Raw genomic sequence first — 24,249 nt, 5'->3', positions numbered from 1 at the left:
TCCAGAGTGGAGGCATACACACATTTACAAGTAGTAACTCAAAGTCCCATAAGCCTTGGGAGTGAAATGAACATTAAACCATCCCGAGGCAGCGATGTTTGGAAATCCAGAAACAGGTAGGCTGGCTTTGCAGGTGAGCATCCTCATAATAAGTCACATGTGCACCAGAGAGACTTTTTTAAAGCTTTGCCCACAAGACACCCAATTAGAGAAGTTAATCTGTTTTTATGTAGGCTAGTAGGTTAACTGAGACTCCAAAATGGATTCGTGGGTATGTATTGTCTGTTTTTTTGTTTGTTTATTTACATTCATATCCTCCTTCCTACCTTTCCCCCCTCATTTCCTATGCATTTTTCTTCATTGATAGAATTCCCAGACATCCTAGTTTGCCCCTAATGGTTCTGCATTCAGTCTGAAATCGTGAAGTCTTGTAGCTTGAGCTCTCACTGTCCTTCATGTGAGCATCTCAACTTAAACAATAAGTTATAGGACATTTTGCTCATTGGTCTCAAGCTTCCTTTTCTTGGCAGCTGCACAATTTCACTAATAAAGTTCAAACTTCTATTGATGTAAAAAAGAGCCTCATCCAAAAGAGCCAATGGAAGGCAAGGAACCCCTACTCTCCATCAAAGTAATCCAGTGTGACCTAGGAGTCAGACTGACTTTGACAATTCATTTGGAATTATGAAAATAATTATACACATACAGATGTACATAAATATAGAGATAGATTAGAGAGAGATAAGATAGATAGACAGATCCCTTTGTCTCAGCCTAACCTGGGCTATGCTCTCAGTAAATATCAAGGTCATGTCATCAGGTGTTAATAATTGTAATGGCAGCTATCATGTAACAAGGTTATGCTGAATTCAGGTACATTGTATGTACTACACAACATTTGCTTAGGTAATAGTCATAGAAACCCTGAAGGAAATATTTCCTTACAGAGTTAAAAACGGAAATTCAGAGAGGTTAAAAAGCTTGCCCAAGGTCACTCAACCATAAGGTGGCAAATGGTGCAGCAAAACCTGCTCTGTCATCGCAACCACGACGGCTCCTTCCTAACTCTTACAGACTAAGTGCTATTGGCCAAACTCAGGCTCTGTCCCAGGCTTACGTGATTTCAGCATATTCTCTTAGCAACTTCACAAGGTTAGCACTCTTCCATTACAGAGAAGGAAACTGCAAAAAAAAAAAAGGTCAAGAAGCTCCCCAAAGTCAGACCGACCGCCTGTTGATTAAAGAATCAAGATTCTAACTTCAGTTTCTCAGAGTCCAGATCTTACCTATGGCATAATAACAATCTTATCATTTTGTTTTAATGCGAACTTTGATTAAATTTTTAAAGAACTATCCATAGTGCAATTAGTCGTCTCCCACCATCGTTTACTAGAACAGACAGTTTCCTCTATGTATCGATGTTTGCTATGTTTCCTCTATGCATTCTGTTTCCTAGAAACAATACTTAAGGCATATCAATACTTTGCCACTGTCCTTAAATAGTAAAATGTCATTTCTAACCCTTATACTTAATAAAATGAACTCTCCACCAAATCTGTGGATTCAGTGTATTATTAATTTAAAAGTACTCTTTCAACACTTATTCATAAGGCAAGTCATTCAAATCATAATTAAAGCATATGAATGGCATGATGTGATAGTTCCTGTGAGCATCTCAAGACTCATCATGTTTCCAGCAATCTCATAAGACACCATTAAACTGTAAACTCCCAGCTGATTGTAAACTTCTAGATGAATCAGAATATTTCTTTCAAATATCCATCACTCTATAGAAGTTGTTTAGTCTTTTACATATAGTGAGTAGTAAACAAAGACTCCCTAAATAATGAATGACAACCTTTGGGGCAAATGCCATGTAGATACCTGTCACAAATTTTGAAGAAGATATAGTCCCCGCCTCCGAGAATATTAGAATTGAATAGGTTGAATTTCAAAGGTGAAATTTCACTGAGACACATGATTTTTTAAAGACTACAATTGTGAATGCCATTGAATTTTCCAGGATTTGCTTTCCCATCTATCCACAAGGAATGTATCCTGGCAAATTATTCAGTAAGAGACCAAGAAACATAACAATTTCAGAGAACACACACACACACACAGAGGAGATAAAGATTTCCAAGTAACCAACATCAAAGAGAATTTTAAATGTATCAGTAATGTCTTCAGTTCTTGTAGATCTGTCATTAAGCTACTTCCAGAACATCTCTGAAGAAGGCTGCTTTTTCTTGTCTTCATGATGAATTCTGTACCTAGAGCAGCAAATTTAAATGAGATCATTTCTAATAAAGCCATGCCAAGATTTAAAAGTAATTTAGTGGCATTAAGTAAACCAAATTATAGTGATGAAAGAAACAGTTTCATTAAAGCTTTAAAAAAAAAAATGACACTCAGAACTCCAATGTAGGAATGGAATTGAGTCTACATTGTCTCAAGGGAAGCAAGATAACAAACGACAGCTAGGATTTTAAGCTCATCATAACAAATATATAATTAGTTTTGACCTTTTCACAACATCCCAACAAATATAGTGATTCATAAGTGTACATTTTGCAAATGAAATTAATTGCAAAGGGTATCTTTCACTGAAATGTTTAATGATCTCATCAAAGATTTCCTGGATGAATTCCTTCTAACTTCCTTCAGAAAATAAGGCTCTTAGAAGCCACACACCAGGTTACTTTCATGGAACCCAAACCAGCCAACAACTACAACTTGTGTCTGGCTCATGCTTTCTTATTGGCGTGGAACCGTTTTCTTTCCTCTTCTCTCTCACCAATTTCATCTATCCATATCGGAACTTGATTTAAAGATTCAGGTCAAATGCCACTGATTACAGCAATTCCTTAGTATCAGTGGGAGACTATTTCAGGAGGCCCCTCAGATACCAAAATCCCCAGATGCTGGAGTCCCTTATATAAAACGGCACAGTACAATGAACACAGTTGACCCTTGGTATCCATGGATTTCACATTCTACCAACCGCCAATAGAAATTTCTGGATGCAAAACCCACAGATACAAAGTGCTGACTCTGTGTGTTAAACTTCCCTTGATTTCTTCCCATCTCTCTCCGGTGACCTTTATCTGCACTGAAGCACTTTGACCTTAAAATTATTTGGTCCATGTTGATAACTTGTGTAGCATTTTGTCTCATGCCTACATCAGCTTCTCCACCACCACTCCCAAGGACTGGCTCACACAATGCAGGATGTCACACCTATTAAATGTATGGATGAATCCAATGAAGCCATTAAATTACCCCAAAATATAAAATTTTACTCATCTCCATTATAAACTTTCTTGAAAACAGCTTAGATTTATATTTCCCTCCTTACTTCCCCTTTCATGTTTTCAAGACCTTATTTTTCTCCCCAAAGATAGAGCAAAATATTGCAAGTTCCCAGAAACTCACAAAGCACATCAGATCCTTCAAGCAAGGGTCCACGTTGAGGAGATTCTTCCTGGGTAGGAATGTTTGCATTTGTCTCAGCAATCTCAGAAGTCATTTGTCATTTAAAAGACACAGGTATAACCCAGACCCTAAAAATATGTAACATGTTGGCAAAGGTGACTGTACACCCACAAAAGGTATTGACTCAAAAATTTAGGACTAATGGACTAGAAGGAAGGAAGGAATTAAAGAAGGAAGGAAGGAAGGAAGGAAGGAAGGAAGGAAGGAAGGAAGGAAGAAAAAAGGAGTGAGGAAAAGGGGAAGGGAGAAAGGAGGAAGCGTTCTTGGGTTTAACTAAAAAGCAACCACCTTCACATTTATAAGAATGCTAGACTGGTATGTGTAGATGGGTGGGTCTATTCCTACAAAGAGGAATGAAGAAAGAAGAGTTTATGCTATAACCTAAAGGAGGTAGGTTGTTACTGAGTTGGACACTCCTGATAGCAGTGATGAAATGCTAGTATCAATTATCAAAGGATTAGGGGGTTCTAATCTGTCTGAGATGGTGGATGTTAACACCATGCTCCTCTAAAGTAGAAAGATGGGCTGTAAGATCTACCAAAAACCCAGCTCTATAAGGCACTAAAAGCCATTTAAATTTTATCAAATATGGTTGTTCCTTTTACCCCCGAATTAGCAACTAGTGCTAAAGACTGAGAACAAAGAAGCACCAAGTAAGTCCACTTTCCAAGCAACGCCAAAAGCACGCAGCCAGGCATGCCTTTCAGGCCTTATTAACTATCATCACTGCAGTCATGCTCTCCCTGCCCTTTCCTACTCTCCAACCTGTGAAAGCAGAGGGTCTGCAAAGGATAGAGGGTGAGAGACTTTTCAGATTGTTCACCTCGGAAAGTGGTAGCTTTTCCCTACGAGGAAGAGATGTTCTCCCCATGGCCATCACCAATCACAGGAAGGAGGCTCCAAGCAGACCCATCTTAGAGGATAGGGAGCCTGCGGGCAGGACAGACAGACATTTCTCTCCCCCACCAAACACTTCCGCAGGTGACCACCTGAGACCACCCCCACACATCTGAGCAGGTGAAGTAGAAGATTACAGAGGACATGGCCTCTGTAATGTGGATGGTGTGGCCTCTGTAATGTGCATGGTGTGGCCTCTGTAATGTGCATGGGGCCACACCAGAGCGGCTTTGTGATATGCACGGAATGAACATCTGAATCAGAGAAAGAGCTGGTGTTCATCGGAAGAATATTCTCTCAAACTATCATTTTACGACAAGATTATTCTTCACTTCAGATTTTTCAAAGGACACTTTATTACCTTTAATCATAGCATCAGTAGAATTCACAGTAACATTTTCCACCTCATATTCATTCCAGAGCTGAGAATGTGGCCCTATGACAATGGATTTGCCATTCTTGAGTTGTGCCCTAAAATTTTCATTCCAAATCACACTGCCTTTGTAGTTTAAAATTATTTATTTAGCTATGAATCATGAAAAGGTGGTAATTTTGTTAAGTCAAAATAAATAGGTACTTCCTTTGACTGAGAGTATAATTAGGACTTCAGAGAGTTTTAGTGAGAACAGGGGAAAGGAGGACTCGATTTAATCAGAATATTAGAACCCTGTTTTCCTACAGGTAAGGTTTGGTGTCAGCATTATAGGTGATTATGTAAAAGAAGTTCAAGATCATTGGCTCAGCTTACATTGGTGATTCTCTGAGCACCTTCAGAGGAACTGGATAGGAGATGCTTCAGAAGCTGGCTGGTGCACCACAGAAGGGCTATTGGTCCTCAGGTGGAATTTTTGCTTTTATTCCTCCCAACATAATTCCTTCTTTAAGGAAGACCCCTCCAGTTTCCTGTCAAGGACCCAAAGTGGTTCTTGAATATTGATTTTATTCTTTCATTTACTCGCTGTTTAGCTTTGGGTAAATCATAAAGTTTTCTCACCTAAAGTCAAGATAGGAACCTTCTGCCGCTGTCCACTGGGGCAATGAAGGCATTTTCATGAGAGCTTATTTCTGGAGTAGTGGGCAGAGCTAAGGGGAACAACAATGGGGAGCTGTTACCATCTCCATGTCTAAAGGACCAGTTACCAGAATCTGTAGTCTGCCTTAAAAGGTCGTCCAATGGGAGCTGTGACCTTTAGCAGAGAAATGCATTCATAGTAAACCTGAGGTCCAGATGGAGTGGAACCAGTGGAGCCACAATTTCGCTTTTTTAGACCTTGGTCTTCTCAATTCAGGTTGACCCACTTATTTGACCCACTAGTCAAGAGAGTCCAGCGATTCTGACTCCAAAGGTCACTTCCTAGACTAGAGAACAAATGAAAAATAGATGTGGAGCTGCAGAGACTATTCAGCACAATATTTTTCTTCCATCTTAGGATCTATGTGGATCAATAAGCAATAAGTACCATTCAAAGCTGGAGTACTATTAGGCATTTCAAAGTGAAGTCCAATATGTCTCCTGAAATTTAACTTATGCAGAGAACTGATGTTATCAGTTGCTTCTGGGGAGGAAAAAAAGGGTGGAATAAAATCAATATAAGGAATTCTAGAAGCAGAAGGAGGCAACTATGTTCAAGGCTCAGGATCTGGGGTTAGGTTGACCTGGGCTGAGTCTCTGCTGGGTCACTTACTACTACTGTGTGAACTTGAGTAAATTACTTCACTTCTCTTTGGACCTCGGTGTCCTCATATCAGCACTGAGACTGTTAAGAGTCTGTACATCATGCCTGACACAAAGTATTGTTATTGCCGTTTTATTATTATTAAAGTCTGAAGTTCAGATGAAGAGCGTGAAACTCTACTAGGGAGTCACTACCTGGTTTCAAAACAAAATCATTCCAAAGAAAATGGGCAACCATGTAGTTCCATGGCCAGCTCAAAGTCAAACTGCAGTGTTCAGTGGCTAAAGGACCTGCAGACCCCGGAATCACAGAGTGGTGCTGCTGCAAGCTCACACAGGGGCTCCTCGTGTTACTGGTCATCTTTAAATTGCAACATTCACTTCTGAGGCACATCAAAGCCAAACAGGCTGTGACCTGGCTCCAAAGAACAGGAAGGTTTTGTTCTAAGCCTATAGTGTCCTCCAAACTCCAGACTCTATGAGTCCGTGAGATATGGCTGGGCCATTCAACAAGTGTCTCAGGCAGGGTCTGAGTGTGAAACAAATGGCACATTCAAGGAATCAATGAAAGGGGTTTTACTGAAGGGACTGTTTATGGAGATGAGGGCAAGAATGAGAAGAACCAATAGGGTTGGCATTGTCATCCTTAAGCCAGAAAGGGTGTTGGGAATGAATGATGTTACCATAACCCAATGAGCCCTTCAGCCATAGAACAGAAACCCCTAATAGGAGCTGTGGCTGTAGGTAAAAGAACACAGCCTCTTTTGACACCATAGACCACTGTGATGGGGTGGGGTGTTATGGAATGTTATGCGACATGGCCTCCCTTTGGACAAGCCCAACTAGAAGTCACATGGCCCGAGAGTCTGAGGTGAGTGACAGTCTGAAAGGCAAGCCTCCTTCTAGTACACAGAGCAGAGCAAACCTATACAGAATAGACCTACAGGGATAATGGAGAACAACCAGCACAAGCTTTGTGAATTCAAATTAAAGCTAAGACCAGATGCAAACTTATCCAGAAGAAAAGATGGAGTCCATGTGCAGACCAGAGAAGTATTGCATGTCCTTGAGAAAACAAAAGGAAGTGAACGCTATCCAACATGTCTTAATAGAGCTGGGTGAAGCACACAGCCAGACAGCAGAAAAGATTTTGTAGTAGTTTGCATCTTTAGCAGACATTTCAAGATATTCTGGGCCTAGTTTCAATGCCCACTCCAGAGACCCAGCTCACTCCAGGTCTCACCAGCTTGTCCATGTCTCGTTTATTCCCTACTAATGTGCTTGAGAGAGATATGACTTGAAGTTGAGTCCAAACCCCCTCTGTCCACTTGGCACCGTAACTGGAAGGATTGCTCAGTGCTTACATCATGCAGTCAACACAGAAGTAACACCCACAGCTTCTGCAGGATGTCAGCAAACAGCCCCTTCCCTGTAGTGCTCACGGATGCAGTGAGGATTGGGGTCTGGCAGGTTTTCCCTACTCAGTCGTCCTGCTGTCTGGATGTAGTTCTTCTGGAAAAGCATCCCAGGCTGTAGTTACCTGAGTTGAAATGTCAGGAGAGGTTATTTCTGGAGGACAGTAGTTTAAATGATTATTTCTCTCCCTATTTCTATTTTCCAAAATTTCTGATATTCAAGAATAAAAAAATAAAGTAACTTTTTTTTAACTGAGCCGTGTCTTAAAATGTTTCTAAATGGCAAAAACAATTTATGTAAGTGCTGGGAAAGAAAAACATAACTTTGTTATGGAGAGAGAGGGAGGGTAAGACAAAAGATTGAGATTAACTGAGGCCTTCTTTTTATAGGCTTGATTTTCAGTAGTCCTGCATCCATAAGCAATAACACTTGTTTTATCTTTGAAGTTCATAATATATCATGAACAAGCTGGGTTTATCTAAGGAATGCAAGGAGTTTTCAAATGTAAAGTAAATCAATCTAACTTACCACACTGATAGACTAGTTTTAAAAAGGAGATATGTCATCTCAAGTAATGCAAAATAAAAACTTTCAATAAGATTCTATTTTATTATGATATTTTTAAAAAATCTCTTATGTGAGAAAAATAGAAGGAACTCTACGTTTAATAAAGATTAAATACCAAAACTAAAGACATCAAACATTATGCTCAGTGAGAAACTTTAGGTGTATTTCCTGTAAAAATGAGAACAAAACAATGATATTAACTAATAAAGTTACTATTTAATCTAGTATCAGACAACAGAAATCATAGAAAAAGAGAGAGAAAGCTTATATAAATATTATGGAAAGAGATAAAATATTATTTGTAAATGTCGTAATCATCGACCTAGAAAAATCATCAATCTCAACAGACAAACTATTAAAGTAATTAGAGTGAGTTTATCATGACAGCCAGATATGTGGCCAAACTACAAAAATCAATAGTATGACTCTATACCAATGATAACTACTTAGGACATGTGTACAAATAGGATTTATTCATAACAACAATAAAATTATAAATTATTTCTTGAAACTAAGTCAACCAAAAATGTACAAGAACACAATAGATAAAATGTTTAAATGCTAATAGAGGCATAGAAGGTGAGTTTTATGGAGAGTGAGTGCAGGCTCCTAAGTAGAAAGACAACATTATAAACCTGTTCATGGGCCCCAATTTAATCTACAAATATAATAGCATCCCAATCGAAAATAGATTTCTTTGAAGAATTGAATAGACAGAGACCAATATTTACATAGAAGAATAAAAGCCCACATGCAGCTAAGTCAACCTGTTAAAAGAAGACGAAAGAGGAAACTCAATGTACTTGCTATTGATGTGCCTCAAAGTCACGGTAAGATAAACTAGGATGGTATTGGCACAAAAACAGGCAAATGACTAAGACAGCAAAACAGAACTCAGAGAAAGATAGACATTATTTGGAAGTTAATATATGGTAAAACTGGAACCATAAATGAATGGGTAAGGATCAAGGACAGATTGTTCAATAGATGATGTAGTCGAAAACCATTCATTACGGAGAAAATAAAAGTGAATCCCTGCACAGCAACACCTGAAGGGTGGACTCTAACTGTGAAAGGTGTGAGCTTGGAGGCAGGAAAGACTCCTTAATAAACATTTTTTAAAAAGGGAATAAATAGACAAATTTTATTTCAAAAATATTCTTCAAACCAAGAAGAAAACAAGAACCACACTGGGAAAAAATATGAGCAAAGAATACAGCTTGGCAATTTACAGAGGTGGAAACCCAAGGGTTAACCAGAATATGAAAAGTTGTCCAAAATCACTAGCCATTAGAAACATAAAAATTAAAACTACGGTGATATATTTCTGTATACATATTAGTCTACCAAAAAAAAAAAAAAAGCTGAAGCAAGAAGTGTAGATGGAGATGAAAGCATCCTTACACACTGCTGGTGAGAGCAGGCTGGTGTTGCTGGTCAGAGTGTAAATGGACACTACTTAGTCAGAAAGAGAAAGTGCATGTCCTATCACCAAGCAATTCCACCCCTGGGCTTATGAACCAAAAACATCTTCACACAGTTCTACAGAGTATAAAACGGGAGATGTTGACTGCAGCGTTATTTTTGGTGGCAGGGAACTAATGCAATTGGCTGCCAATCCCTGATGAAGGCTGTACATGGAAACTGCTGGCTTATCACCAAGCCTTTTTCCTTTCTCTTCCTGGAGAAAAGAAGCACACAGCTTAGCATCCCCTTGAGATTAGGTGAAAATACATGGTTGAATTCCAGACAAAGGAACATTTGGCTAGAATCCAATAGACTACTTGCAGACCCGGCCATAGAAACCTCCCCAGTGCAACCCTCCCTGCTCCTTCCTCCAGCTGCCTGGCTTGAATGGAGAAAATCTCTAGAGCAGGATGGGCTCTATGTGTAGAAGACCGTGGAGCTACAAGATGGAAGGATCCTGGGTCCCTGAATCATCCCTTGGAGGAAAACTCTATACCTAGGAGCACCTACTTTGAACTCTTAATTTAGTTTCAACTTCATTAGCTAAATCTGATGTTTTGTTAAGCCCTTGAAATTTGAAGGGTGTACGGGTTCCAAATGTAGTGTTAACTTTACTAATACAGTAGATAAAATCTGATAAATACACACCATTGAGTATGCAGTAAGACTGAATGCATGTGTCTCCCCTAAATTCATGTGTGGAAACTTAATCCCCAGTGCAATAGCACTTAAAGGTGGGGCTTTGGAGAGGTAACTGGGTCATGAGGGCAGGCCCCTCCTGAATGGGATCAGTGCCCTTAAAGAGAGATTCCAGAGAACTCCGGCACCCCTTCCACCATATAAGATGGCTGTTTATGAATCAGGAGCCTTATGCACTAAACGTGTTATAATGTGAGGCTGTCAAGGAAGAGAGAGAAGAAGAGAGTGCATATGGGATAAAAGGGAATAAATAAATGTGTGACTGGATAAGTAAATTAACAAATTTAGAGAGTTTCATGCACAGACCAATATTGACAAGTGTAATGTGTAACAACAGACATTTATTTCTCACAGTTCTTGAGGCTGAAAGTCAAGATCCGGGCCCAGTATTGTTGGGTTCTAGTAAGGGCTCTGCTTCTAGCTTGCAGATGGCTACTTTCTCACTGGGACCTCAGATGGTCAGAGAGACAGAGAGAGAGCAAACTTCCTGCTATTTCTTTTTTTATCCCCAGCGTTATTGAGCTGTAATTTGACATTTAACATTGTGTGTGTTTAAGATGTACAACCTGTTGATCTAATACACTTATATATTTGGAAATGATTACCATGGTAGCATTAGCTAACACCTCCATCACTCACATAATTACCTTTTTTTTGTGGTGAGAATATTTAAGATCTACTCTCTTAGTAACTTTCAAATATACAATACAATATTTGTTAACTATAATCACCTTGCTGTACATTAGATCCCCAAAACATATTCATCTTATAGCTGAAAGTTTGTACCAACTGACCAACATCTTCCCATCTCCTCCGCTTGCAGACCGCAGTAACTCCCATTCTATTCTATATTTCTGTGAGTTTAGTCTTCTTAGATTCCACATATAAGTGATACTGTGCAGTATTTTTCTTTCTCTGTCTGACTTAGTTCACTTAGCATAATACTCTCAAGGTCCATCCATATTGTTGCAAACAACAGGGTTTCCTTTCTCATGGCTGAATAATATTCCATTGTATATATACTGTATCTCCTTTATTCATCTGTAGACAGACACTTAGGCGTTTTTGCTATATATTGTCTATTGTGAATAATGCTGTGATGAACATGGGAGTGCAGATACCTCTGTGAGATTCTGATTTCATTTCCTTTGGAAAAATACCCAGAAGTGGAATTGCTAGATCATATGATAATTCTACCTTTAATTTTTTGAGGAAACTCCATACCATTTTCCACAGTGGCTGTATCAATTTACATTTCCATGAAAATACACAAGTTTTCCTTTCCTCCACATTCTCACCTATACTTGTCTCATTGATGACAGCCATCATCAGGTGTGAGGTGACATCTCACTGTGGTTTTGATTTGCATTTCCCTGATGATTAGTGATGTTGATGTACTTGTGGGCCATTTGCATGTCTTCTTTGAAAAAAAATCTATTCAGTACTTCTGTTCATTTTTTTAATCAGATTATTTGACTTTTTTGATATTGAGTTATATATGCTATTTATATATTTTGAATATAACCCCATTTTCTCCCACTCCATAGGTTGCCTTTTCATTTTGTTGATTGTTTCTTTTACTGTGCAGGAGCTTTTTAATTTGATGTAGTACAACTTTTTTTTTTTTTTTTTTTTTTTGCTTTTGCTTTTCATGTCATATCTAAAAATCATTGCCAAGACCAAGGTCAAATAGTTTCCCCCTCCCCCCATTTTCTTCTAGTTTTGTGATTTCAGGTTTTATGTTTAAGTTAATTCATTTTGAGTTCATTGCGTGAGTTGTATAAAGTAGAGGTCCAATTCCATTCTTCTACATGTGGTTATTTGGTTTTTCTATCACTATTTAATGAATCAACTGTCTTTTCCCTGTGTTAGTATTCTTGGCTCCTTTGCCAAGTATTTGTTGGTCATATATTTAGGGTTTATCTCTGAGCCCTAGATTCTTTCCATTAGTCTATGTGACTTATTTTATGTTAATACAATACTGTTTTGATTATGATAGCTTTATAGTATCGTTTGGAGTCAGGAAATGTGATAGCCCCAGCTTTGTTGTCTTTTCTTAGGATTGCTTTGGCTACCAGAGTTTTTGTGATTCCATACAAATTTTAGGACTATTTTTCTATTTCTGTGAAAAATACCATTGGAATTTTGATAGGCATTTCATTAAGTCTATAAACAGAAGTATGGACACTTAACCAACATTAATTCTTCTGACCCATGAACATGGAATATATTTCCATTTATTGGTGTTTTCTTCAGTTTATTTTATCAAAGTCTTACAATTTTCCGTGTACATATCTTTCACACCCTTGTTATGAAATTTAATTCCTAGATATTTTACTGTTTTTGATGCTATTGTAAGTTGGATTTTGTTTTCTTTACTTCATTTTCATGTATTTCATAGTTAGTGTATATAAATACAACAGATTTCTTGTCTGCATTGATTTTGTATCCTACAACATTACTGAATTTATTGATTAGTTTTTAATAGTTTGGGGAGGAGTCTTTAAGCTTTTCCATATATAAAATTAGATCATTTGCAAACAAAGACAATTTCACTTATTCCTTTCTGATTTGGATGTCTTTTTTTTTTCTTGCCTGATTTTTCCAGCTAAGACTTCTAGTACTACATTGAATAGAAGTGATGAAAGTGGAACTCATGTTGTCTTTGATCTTAGAGGAAAAGCTTTCAACATTTCACCATTGAGTATGATGTTAGCTGTGGGCTAGTCATATATATTCTATATTATTTTGAAGTATGTTCCCATTATACCCAATGTGTTGAGATTTTATCATGAAAAGATGTTATATTTTGTCAAATGCTTTTTTTGCATCTATTGAGATGATAATATGATTTTATCTTTCATATTATTAATGTGGTTATCACATTTATTGATTTTCCTATGGTGAACCATCTTTGCATCCCAGAGATATATCCCACTTGATGATGGTGTATGATCCTTTTAATGTACTATTTGATTCAGTTTGCTAGTATTTTGTTGTGATATTTACATTTATATTCATCAGGGATATTTAGGTGCTCCAACATGAAGTGTGTGTATATTTATGATTCTTGTATCTTTATCATTATACAACAACTTTCTTTGCCTTTTTTTAACCATTTTGGGCTATAAAGTCTATTTTGTCTATATAAGTATAGCTTCTCCTGCTCTCTTTTGGTTTCCATTTGCAGAGCATATCTTTTTCTATCCCTCCACTTTAGGCCTATGTGTGTCCCTAAACCTGAAGTAAGTCTCTAGTAGGCAGCATATAGTTGGATTTTATTTTGTCTTGTTTTGTTTTGTTTTTTTCATCTAGAGTAATTATTGATAGATAAGGACTTACTAATGCCATGTATCATTCTCTGGCTGTTTTATATTTTCTTTGTTTCTTTTTTCCTCTCTTATTGCCTTCCTTTGTGAATTGATGAAATCCTGGAGGTTTTCTTCACTCTTTTTCATTCTTTTCTTTTCCCATTTCCTCTTCTTAATGGATAATTTCAAAAGTCCTGACTTCTACTTCACAAGTTTTTTCATCTGCTTGATCTGTTCTGCTATAGATGCTCTCTATCACATTTTTCATTTCATTTATTGTATTCTTTAGATCCAGAATTTCTATTTGGTTCCTTTTTTTTTTAATTTCTACTTCTTTGTTAAACTTCTCATCTTGTTTGTGTGTTGTTTCCTGATTTTGCTGAACTGTCTCTCTATGTTGTAGCTCATTGAATTCCCTTAAAACAGCTATTTTTGAATTCTTTATCAGGTAAGTCAAAGATCTCCATGCCTTTCATATCAGTTACTGAAAGATTATTATGATTATTGGTGGTAACTTGTACCCCTGATTTCTCATGTTCCTTGAAATTTTGCATTTTTGTCTTCACATTTGATGTAGCAGTTACCTCTTCCAGTCTTTACTAACTGCTCTCTCCAATGCATCCAAACTTGTAATTTTTTTTTTTTTTTGCTCCAATAGTGTGCTAGAACTTCTCTTGAAACTTGGACTTCAATAAAGTCTCTCTCACTCATGAATGATTGTCGAAAACAATGTTTTCATGGGTTTCTGGACCACAGTCAAGAGGGGCTGGAGCCAGCTCCGGGGCCACTAGGATCCTCAGCAGGGACCAAGGTCTGAATGGCTATTGCCAGACACGTGGGTGGGTGAGACTCTTCCTGGATTCTTTGCCATATGGTTCTGATCCCACAGCTCCCACAGAGGCAATTTTGTCTATTAATGGATTCTGAATTATTGTTGTAGGAGAGGCAAAAACAAGCTATGTCTTCTCGACATCAAAAATGAGTGATGATGTCACTCCTGCTGTCTTTTCTTATATAGGTCACTACTTGCATTATGAGGGCTCCACCCTCATGATCTTATCTAAACCTAATAACCTCCTAAAGGCTCCATCTCCAAATAGTATCATATTGAGGGTTAGGGCTTCAACATATGAATTTGGGGGGATACAATTTAGTCCATTGCATTCTGTAATCAGTTATCCTCAAAATTTGCTCAACCTCACAAACAGTATGTTAACATATGGAATTTCATATAAGGACCCAGCAGGAAAGGTACTCAGGAGCAAAGGAGGAATCAGAATCAAAGAGTGGAAAGGAAATCTCTTCTTCAAACCCCCCTGAAACTACTTACAAATAAAATCCTAATCAGCCCATAACAGCACCCTGAAATGAGCGGATGTACCAGTTCCAAGTTGCTGAAAGGAGCCCAGCAGTTCTTTGCCAAGGAATCTGATCTCCTTTCTCTTTTGAATAAGGATGAGTACCTGGGGCAGTGCTGAACTGATGGATGCTGTTGTCTGAGTCAATCCTGCACCCCTTACTACAGAGGGAAACAAACTGAATCAGAAAGGCCACAGGCACAGACACACTCACGCACCTAGTCTCAAGCAGCACTAAATTACCTGAAAGTGTCTCAATTAAAGAGAATTACCACCTCCTTTAAGCTGCAATCATAGCCATTATGTATCATCGGGCCTAAATCAGTTCCCTGGGAGATGTCCTGATTAAGCGGATTTCCCAATTAAACCTGTACCAGTTAAGTGGAGCATACCATTCTGATTAGATTCCTAATTTATATGGGAGGCTATATACGTTATACAAAGGGAAAAAGGGAGTTGAAGAAAATTGCCAGCCTCTGAAATTCCCCCCTGTGCATTTTTTTCATCCAACAACAGACCTTCCCTCTTCTCTGACAAACAGAGGCACTTACAAGCCAAAGTAGCCCTAAGCCCTCTTAAGTGGAATATGAAATGTTCCTTGTGGAGTCACAACTGCCCTTCAAGAACTGTCAGAAACATCACTTTCATCCCCGGTGGGGCAGACCCTGTGATGGGTCAGCAGCAGAGAGACAAACGTGAAAAGAGTGGCCACAGTGTCCAGAGTGGGATACACAGTCTGGTGTACTTTTAAGAAAAAGTATATGCAGTGTACTTTGTCACAAACACGAGTGAATGAATAAATGCATGAACCAGTGAATGGCTTGCGTGACCATGAGGGCAGTTAAAGCATAGGACTGTCATACTTGCTGACGTCATAAAGCTGCAAAATAAGGGGACATGCTGGCCTCAAAGCTACGCTGAAAATCTGAAAACATATTTGACTTCCCTGTTAGCCAAATCATGTGAACACGGTGTCAAAATGAAATGACAGACCCATGAGTGCCCCATCAGAACAGTGCTGTACAGGACTTTCTGGAGAGGTTCAAGTACAGTCCTATGAGATGACAATGACTGGTATGAGTTTGAAAGTGTCATCTAATGTCTTCAAGTCTCAGTTTCCATATCTACCAAATGTATTATTGAGCTTAAATCAGTTCCCTGGGAGATGTCTGGACCAAGCAATTTCAGAGGGCATGGCCAACCTTTATATTCTGTAGGATCCACTAAAAGAGCTTATCAAAGTTGTTGTACCCATAGTTATGGCACATTACAGCAAAAGGATACAGATGAAAATCAGCAGTGGGAAAAAGTGTACGGGAAAGAATCCAGAAGTCACTAGGGACAAGCTTCCAGTTGTCCTCTCCCAGTGGAGTCAAGTAGACAACACTTAATTTCAGCAATGATGTCTGGCAATATACACGAAGTATTGCCAACCAGGGAAGCTCATCTAAGCCATGGTGTCCAGGATTTTTATTAAGGGTCAGTCATGTAGGTTTGGGTGACCATCCATATGGCTGACCTTCACTCTCCAAAGTTCAAGCTAATGCTGCAGCCCAAGGTCCCCAGCATAAATCACATTATCAGCATTAACTATCTGGAATAGCCCAGGGCCCAGTAAACAAAGACAGTCTTAACAAGAAAGATGTTCCAAGGGCTTAGAGGTCACCTGCCAGGAGCTAAGCAAAGGCCAACCTTTCTTTTGAGTGTGCAGAGTTTAGACACCCTGGTCCTTTACTGCACAATGTCTCTCCACATTGTCTCAGAATAGCCAGACTGTAAATATGGTGGCTGAAGATTCCCAGAGCAGCTGTCCCAAAGAGAAATCGCAGAAGTCACATGACGTTATCTAACCTAGGCTTGGAAATCACACAGCATAACTTTGTCCCATTCACCAAGTCAGCCAGAGGGCCTGCCAATGTCCAAGGGTTCAGACACAGACTCCATCTCATGACGGGAGGAATATCAAAGCAATTATGGACAGATTTTAAAACCACTCAGCCACAAGTCATGGGGAAACTTCTTCCTGTGTCTCCTGACAGCTAATAAACTTTTTTTTTTCTTTTTGCCTCAGCCTAAGGAGTAAGCACTTTTAAGTGAAAAGAAGTAAACATAGAGAATTCTTTCAAGGCAAAAATGTAAAGCCTAGCTCAAACACAGAAATTTCTGTTGGCCCAAGGAGAAGCTTTATCTAAGTGACTTAGCACTGCTGCCTGGTGTGTGAGGCCTCCCAGGGACCCCAGTGTTCCCCAGGAGAGACTGAAGCAGCCCTGGTCCCTTTCACAAGCATCTGTTCATGAAACCTGCTGACTGGTCTCTCTTTTTCTGTTTTGTTTTTTCTCATACTTCAAACCCTGTGTATAGAATTTTGTATGAATATCTTTCTTACATATCATCAGTCCTCTTAAAGAAACATCTCTATAATAAACATGATAGATATCTTTGCAGGGAAATACTTGTTTTGCATGGATTATAGGGGAAGAAAGACGGAGATTTTTACTTTACAGCCCATGACATTTATGACCTGGTTATATCCCCCCATGGAAAAAAAGATGTTTTATTCATTCCATTCAGCATTTTACATTTAGCTCACTACCTTAATTTCAGATACTTAGAAATTGAATTTTTCTTCAGGAAATGACCCCAAATCTTTCAGAAGACAGAAGGGTTCTTGGCCTCAGAGAGAAAGCATGGAATTACCAGTCCAGTGAGCCTCTTGTTTGGCTCCAATGTAGGTCCCAACCTCTCTCCATAGAGGAGAATTTCTGAGTGATCTCTTTCTCAAAGGATAAAAGCTCAACTGTTCAGAGAACCATCCTGCCCATTCACATCCATCTCCCGCCTGGACATCAGTACCACACCTATGCCAAGGAGAAAAGAGTCTACAAAAATATTTACCTAAGGCTTAAAGCCAGAAAGCAGTGAGGAAGATTCCTAAGGATTCCCTTGCAGATATCTGTTTAGCCAGGCAATTCTCAGTGCAGCCACCTAACAAGGGAAAGCACAGCAATCTTGCCCTGAAATCTTGCTGCAAACCAGACCCCGTCTTGGAGACGGCCGTCACCGGCCACAGTCATCATGGCTTGGAAACTCTTCCGAGGTGGTTACCTCACATTCCTTTGGATCTCGGTCAAACTTTTGTTTCAAAGTGAACATGTGCACAGCCTGTAAAGGAAGAAGACAAAGTCAGGGGAGCTTTCTGTACTGGATTATTTTTCTAGGCTTCCAAAGAAAGTAGACTAATTTGCAGTGCTGAGAACACCATAGATGGCTAAAACACAAAGTGATTTTGAAGTTTAATTTAAATTTCACCCTTCTGGCTATTTGTGTTTGTATTTCGTTTCACTTAAACAATAAAATAGCTTGGACAGTTTGGGGTGTGCAGTTAAGCCTTAATTTCCTGGCCCTCATGCACTACTGCTCACTCAGCAGGGTGACTGCCCTTTGCACAGCAGCCAAATTTTTAAATTGTTCATTGATATCTTTGGCCTAACATCAGCACAATATTTTGTGTACAAGTCTTATTTCTTCATCCATCCAAACCAAATTTTGATGACATCTGGGTCCCAATATATGGTAGCAACTGCTCTTACACGCTGCTAACCACCCCATGACAACTCGTAGACAATTCTTCAAAGACGTGACCCCCATCTTAGAATGAAAGGAGTGCGGAAGAAATTCTAAATCCTTTTACAGCTCTGAGTAAGTTCTTTCTTTGTTGATGCTAGGACTCAGCCATGGCAAAAAAAAAAAAAAAATTGTTTTCCAAATAATAAGGACCCAGAGACTTCTGTTTCTTTTCAGTGGGCTAGAGATCTTTTATTATCAAGAGCAGTTTCTCTGGGAAGTCAATCATTGTAATCAGACGGCAATGGTACTATAAATTTACCAGTGTACGAATCAGCCTGAATGTGTTTCACCTCTTCTTTACCATCTGATTGTGTGTGCCTTCACACTCTGCTTTGTCTCCAGACCGGCTGTTTTGTATTGTTTTATTTTCAGATTAGCAGAATGTGGAGCCAGCATGATGGATGATTCAGGGCTGAGAGAAGGAAGACTATTTTCTCAATAGCAGTATCTTCAAATGCAGACATTCCCACTGTTGCTTTATTATTAATTGGGCCAAAAGCATGTGACATAAGAAAACACAACAGAGGACATACTATCCCTGTTTTTTTTCCCAGTGGCTCTCAACTTCAACATTGCATTTTGGAGATTTTTTATTTTTTTTTTTTTGGTTTATACCATTTTTATTAATTTTTTGTTTTGCTTTTTTGTTTGCTTTTAACACCTTTATTGTGAAATAATTTCTGTACAGTAAACTACACATATTTCAGATATACAATTTGATGAATTTTGATAGATGTATTTACACCTATCAAATACCACCACAATAAAACTACCACCACAATCAAGATAGCTAACATTTCCATCACTCCCCAAGCGATACAGATTTAGAATTCCCAATTTATCCCTTCCCACCCTCTTTACCCCTGGTAACCATAAGTTAGTTCTCTATGTCTGTGAGTCTGTTTCAGTTTTGTAGATAAGTTCATTTGTGTCCTTTTCTTAAGATTGCACATATAAGTGATATCATACTATATTTTTCTTTGAAGAAGAATTTGTATGTAAGAAACATTTATGGATCTCCAATGATCACTGTAATAAGTGCATTCAGGGGGCAAAGATTAGTAAGTCCTTGCTCTCATCTTTCAAGAAGTTTATGTTCTAGTGGGAAAGATGGATGAGGCAAAAATGTACATAATCAATGAGGTCCATGAGAATAACGGGAGAAGCGGAGGGAGGAGCTGGGGAACAGCATGGATGTCAGAACTAAACAAAGACCTGGAGGCAGAAAGACAAACTATATAGAAGAACGGCTGTTTTTTGTGGTTTTTTTTTTTTTTTTTGATTGGAATTTTTGGACCCATTTTATTAAAATTTAGACACTTCAACCTAACTCAATCTAGACAAGGCAATATTTGTGTACCTCCTCTTTTTTTTTTTTATTCTACTAATGGACTTTATTTTTTAGAGCAGTTTCAGGTTCACAGCAGAATTGAGCAGAAATACAGAGTTGGCACATAGCCCTCCCCACCCACACATATATACTCCCCTACGCTCAACATCCCTCATCAGTGTGGTATATTTGATACAATCGATGAACCAACATGGACACATTATTATCCAACCAAAGTCCATAGTTTACATTAGGGTTCACTCTTGATGTTGTACATTCTTTGGGTTTTGACAAATGCATAATGATGTGTAGCCACCACTATAATATCATACAGAATAATTTCATTGCCCTAAAACTCCCAAAGAACTGTTTTAAAATCTCAACAGTTGACGTTACAGTCATTGATGGATTTTAGGATCAGAGATTAGATAAGATCTAAGGTGAGACACTACACATAATGAGTCTCCAAGTAGAATAAAGTCATGCCAGCCTATTTCACTTGATCATCAAGACATCATCCAGGAATAAGGTATAAAATATAAGGAGAACCAGGTCCAAGATCAGCAAACTACAGCCTACCACCTGTTTTTGGATGGCCCGTGTAATGAGAACAGTTTACAAGTAGTAGAAAATGTCAAAAGAATATTTCAGGACACACACAAAGCTATGAAATTCAAAGTTCAGTGTCTGCAAACAAAATTGTTAGAACACAATGTCTTTACACCACACAAGGTCTACATATTGTTTACTGCTGCATATGTGACACATCAGAGCTGAGTCATTGTGATGGAGGTCATATGGCCTGCAAAGCCTAAAACAGTTACCACCTCACCCTTTACAGAGGACGTTTGCCCGACTCATCCCTAAATAGCAGAGTCCTCAGGTGTCCATTCATACTTATAAAGAGCTGCTGGCAGAAAATAAATATAACCCTGACTATGTATGTTGAGAGAATAAATCAGTGTTTTTCGCACACATTCACTACTTTTTACTTTGTGTACAAGACAAAATCGGCTAAAATTTCACTAGTCACTGCAGTCATAAATGCTATCACTCAGATAGTAGAAGGTGATTATTTTCCATCTTCCCAACGAAAGAACTAAAAAAAAAAAAAAATGGGACTTAAGGCAGCAAAGATTTCAGATACAGCAAAAGAAGAATTTCCTAGCAGTCGGGAAGGTTAAACATGGGGATGAAAGAAGGTCGGGTATCAGTTTTCTCTTTGTTACTAAGACTTCCTGACTTTCCAGCTCAGGGCATAAAAGAAGGTCTTGTCACCTGGAAAAGTCAAATAAATATGGCTTCAGACACCGCTTCTGTCTTCCTAGTAGGATTCTGTATGTCGGACAAGGATGAAGAGGACTCTCACTGTCTTGCCCCAGATGCTGGCCACAGCACAGAGTAGGTCCCTTAAAGAGATTGAAATTGATGCTTATTCCTGCAGCCTCCTTGCCCACACCCTGGGCCCTAAGGAAGGACACATCCACTGCCTCCAGCAAAAGGGCACAGAAGCCAGTCGGCCTCAGTCTGAACTGGACATTACCACTTACTGTCCAGCTGATGGGAAGCTGATGATTGGCCCTCAGAGAGGTTCACATCCAATCACTGGAATCTGTGAATGTCACATTGTATGTCAAAAGGGACTTTGCAGATATGATTAAAAGGACAGACCTTGAGATGGTAGAGGTTATCCTGGATTATCTGGGTGAGTCCTAAATGTAATCACAAGTCTCCTCATGAGAGAGAGGCAGAGGGGGATTTGACTACAACACAAGAAGAAGGCCATGTGTCAGCTGAGGCAAAATGCTATGCCCTTGACTTTGAAGCTAAAAGAAGGGGCACTGAACCACAGAATGCAGAGAATGCAGCTCTAGAAGCCAGAAAAGCAAGGGAAGGGCTTCTCCCTGAGAGGCTCGAGAGGCATCTCAACCCTGCCTGCAGCTTGATTTAGCCCAGTGAAACTGATGTTGGACTTCTGATCTCCAGAACTGGATGAGAATAAATATGTGTTGTTTTAAGCTGCCAAGTTTGTGATAACTGGTTACAGCAGCCTTTGGAAACTAGTATTACCTTCGATGCTTCAGTTTTTTAAATGTGTAAAAAGGTGAATAATAATGGGGCCTGCCACAGTGAATTTAAGAGGGGTTAAATAAATTCTTATACATAGAAGCAGTAGGAAGAGGGGGAGAAAAATGAGGCACTCACCCTGAGCACAAAATGTACGGAGATGCCAAAAATGTAGTAGTTGAGATAAATAATATTTGAGTGTGCTATTTTTTTAAAAACACAATTAATGCAAGAAATCCTTAACTTACAAAATATCAAAATTTTGAATAAATACAGGATCAGTGTTACTAATTTTTCCTTTTGCCTCAGGCTCCAACATGGTTCATCTCGTCACTTTGAGTGATGCTGTCATTTTTTTAAATTTTGATATTTTGTTCATCAAGGATTTTTTGTATTAATTTCAGTATTAATTCACCCTACCCCATGCTAAATACAAAGTACTTAGAATAGTGCCTGGCATCTACCAAGTACTTCAACAATTTTAGTTATTATTACTGCTTACTTCTTCCAAGACCTCCACCAGGATGTTCGAGAAATCTAGCTTACAATCACCAGGCAGAGGTAAGAACAGACTTCTCTAACCAAATGGGCTCACTCCAGTCTATCCCACTTTTAGGTTGGAGCGTTTAATTCTCCATCCAGCACCACTCACTGTCAAATCCCTTCTATTCTTCCTCCACATCATGACATCAATCCTAGGGTCTAGATCCCTGAAGCAGTTAAGAAGCTTCTCACCAGAAGTAATCAGGAGAGAAGAAAGAACACTTTAATCCTCATCCCCTTCACTGTATTAGAATATTATTCAGTGTGGCAAAGCCAGAGGCAACATTTGTTGAATGACTAGTGCAATGTTAAATGCTTTATGTGAGTCCCAAATTCTGAGAGATGGTACTATTGTTATCCCCATTATATAGATGAGGAAAGTGAGACCCAAAGAAGTGAAATAATTCATAGCTGGAGGCTGAAACACTAAAACTCACCTTCCTCCACGTCTGCTCCCTCTTCCCATGTGCCCACTCACCCCACATTCATACGAATGTTCATTTTGGCCTCTTTCCCACCCACCACCTTTGATCAGGCAGAAAGTGGCTCTTTGGTCTGGGATTTTGGCAGTTCCTGCAGGGCCCTGTTAAGACATTCAGTTTTTCACCAAACTCTGACTTTATACTAAACCCAAAAGATCTTGCTTTTGACTCATTAACACTTTTTGTTAATTTAAGCCACCACCTCCCTTTATCAGACTCAGTAACTGGGAGAGTCTAGGAAACTTGGGCTCCAACAGAAGCATTCCTCTTAGCATGTCCCCACCGTTCACCTGGTGTAGGGGTGATCAATGTTTCCTCGACTTACTGCTCCGTTTTCTCCCATATTCAGCAGCAGTGTCTCTTTCCTTAACACCAATGTAGACACTTTGGTTCCCACTCAATGAAACATAGCAAGAAATTCTCAACATTACCAGTGGTAGTTCCACAAGCTGTAAATCCTTGGCCTCTGGATAAAAAGCATTGCTCACCTTGAGAGTACAAGTCACTTCAAGCATGGTGCCTTTGAGACTCTTCACCACAACCTTCTTCACCTCCATCTGGTCCTCTCCATTCCTGCCCCTTTGAGGCAACTGGCCTCAGCCATGGTTCAAAGATCTCTTTCCGAGGCTGGTATAAAACTTTTTAGAACTTCAACTGTATACAGCTTCAGTGTTGTATACGGTATTAGAGTTCTCCAGAGAAAACTAAATAGGGTATATATATACACATATGTAAGAGGAGATTTATTATGAGAATTGACTCATGCAATTATGGAGGCTAAAATATGCCCCTATATGCCACCTGCAGTAAAGTCAGTGGTATAATTCAGTCTGAACCCACAGGCTTGAGAATCAGAGAGACTGCTAATATAAGTCCCAGGGTCTGAGGACCCAAGAAGTTGGTTCAAGAGCTCTGATGTTCAAGGGCAGAAGACGTATGTCCCCGCTCAAGAAGAGAGAAGAGGCTTTGCCCTTTTTTCACCTTGTTGTCCTATTCAAGCCCCCACTACATTGGATGATGCTCACCCACACTGGTGAGCACACACTCTACCAATTCAAGTGCTGACCTCTTCCAGAAACACCCTCAAAGAAAGTGTTTTACCAGCTACCTGGACATCCCTTAGCCCAGTCAATTCACATGAAATTAACCAACACAAATACCTCATTACTTCTAATATAAGATGAACAGCCTTCTACATGGCTGGCCACAATATACTAACCTATAGAAGAATGATCAGATTTGGGATCATGAAGCTTTTCTTATGGCTAAGGAACCTGGTCACATCAGAATGGCCACTCCTACTGCTCCAGAGCCC

The 24,249-nt window shown here is 39.1% G+C and overlaps 1 long non-coding RNA gene across 1 annotated transcript; it reads right to left on the bottom strand.

Moving 5' to 3' along the window:
- Positions 1-17,423: 17,423 nt before the first annotated feature.
- Positions 17,424-23,633, bottom strand: LOC116662695. Its single transcript, XR_004318693.1, has 2 exons — positions 23,423-23,633; positions 17,424-18,047 (listed from the first exon to the last, which is right to left on the bottom strand). It is a non-coding gene; the product is annotated as an uncharacterized LOC116662695 (long non-coding RNA).
- Positions 23,634-24,249: the final 616 nt, after the last annotated feature.

The sequence above is a fragment of the Camelus ferus genome, chromosome 1 (genome assembly GCF_009834535.1).
Source record: "Camelus ferus isolate YT-003-E chromosome 1, BCGSAC_Cfer_1.0, whole genome shotgun sequence".
In the NCBI taxonomy this organism is placed as follows: domain Eukaryota; kingdom Metazoa; phylum Chordata; class Mammalia; order Artiodactyla; family Camelidae; genus Camelus; species Camelus ferus.
The sequence above is the reverse complement of the archived record's forward strand: the minus strand, read 5'-3'. Positions and strand labels throughout refer to the sequence as shown.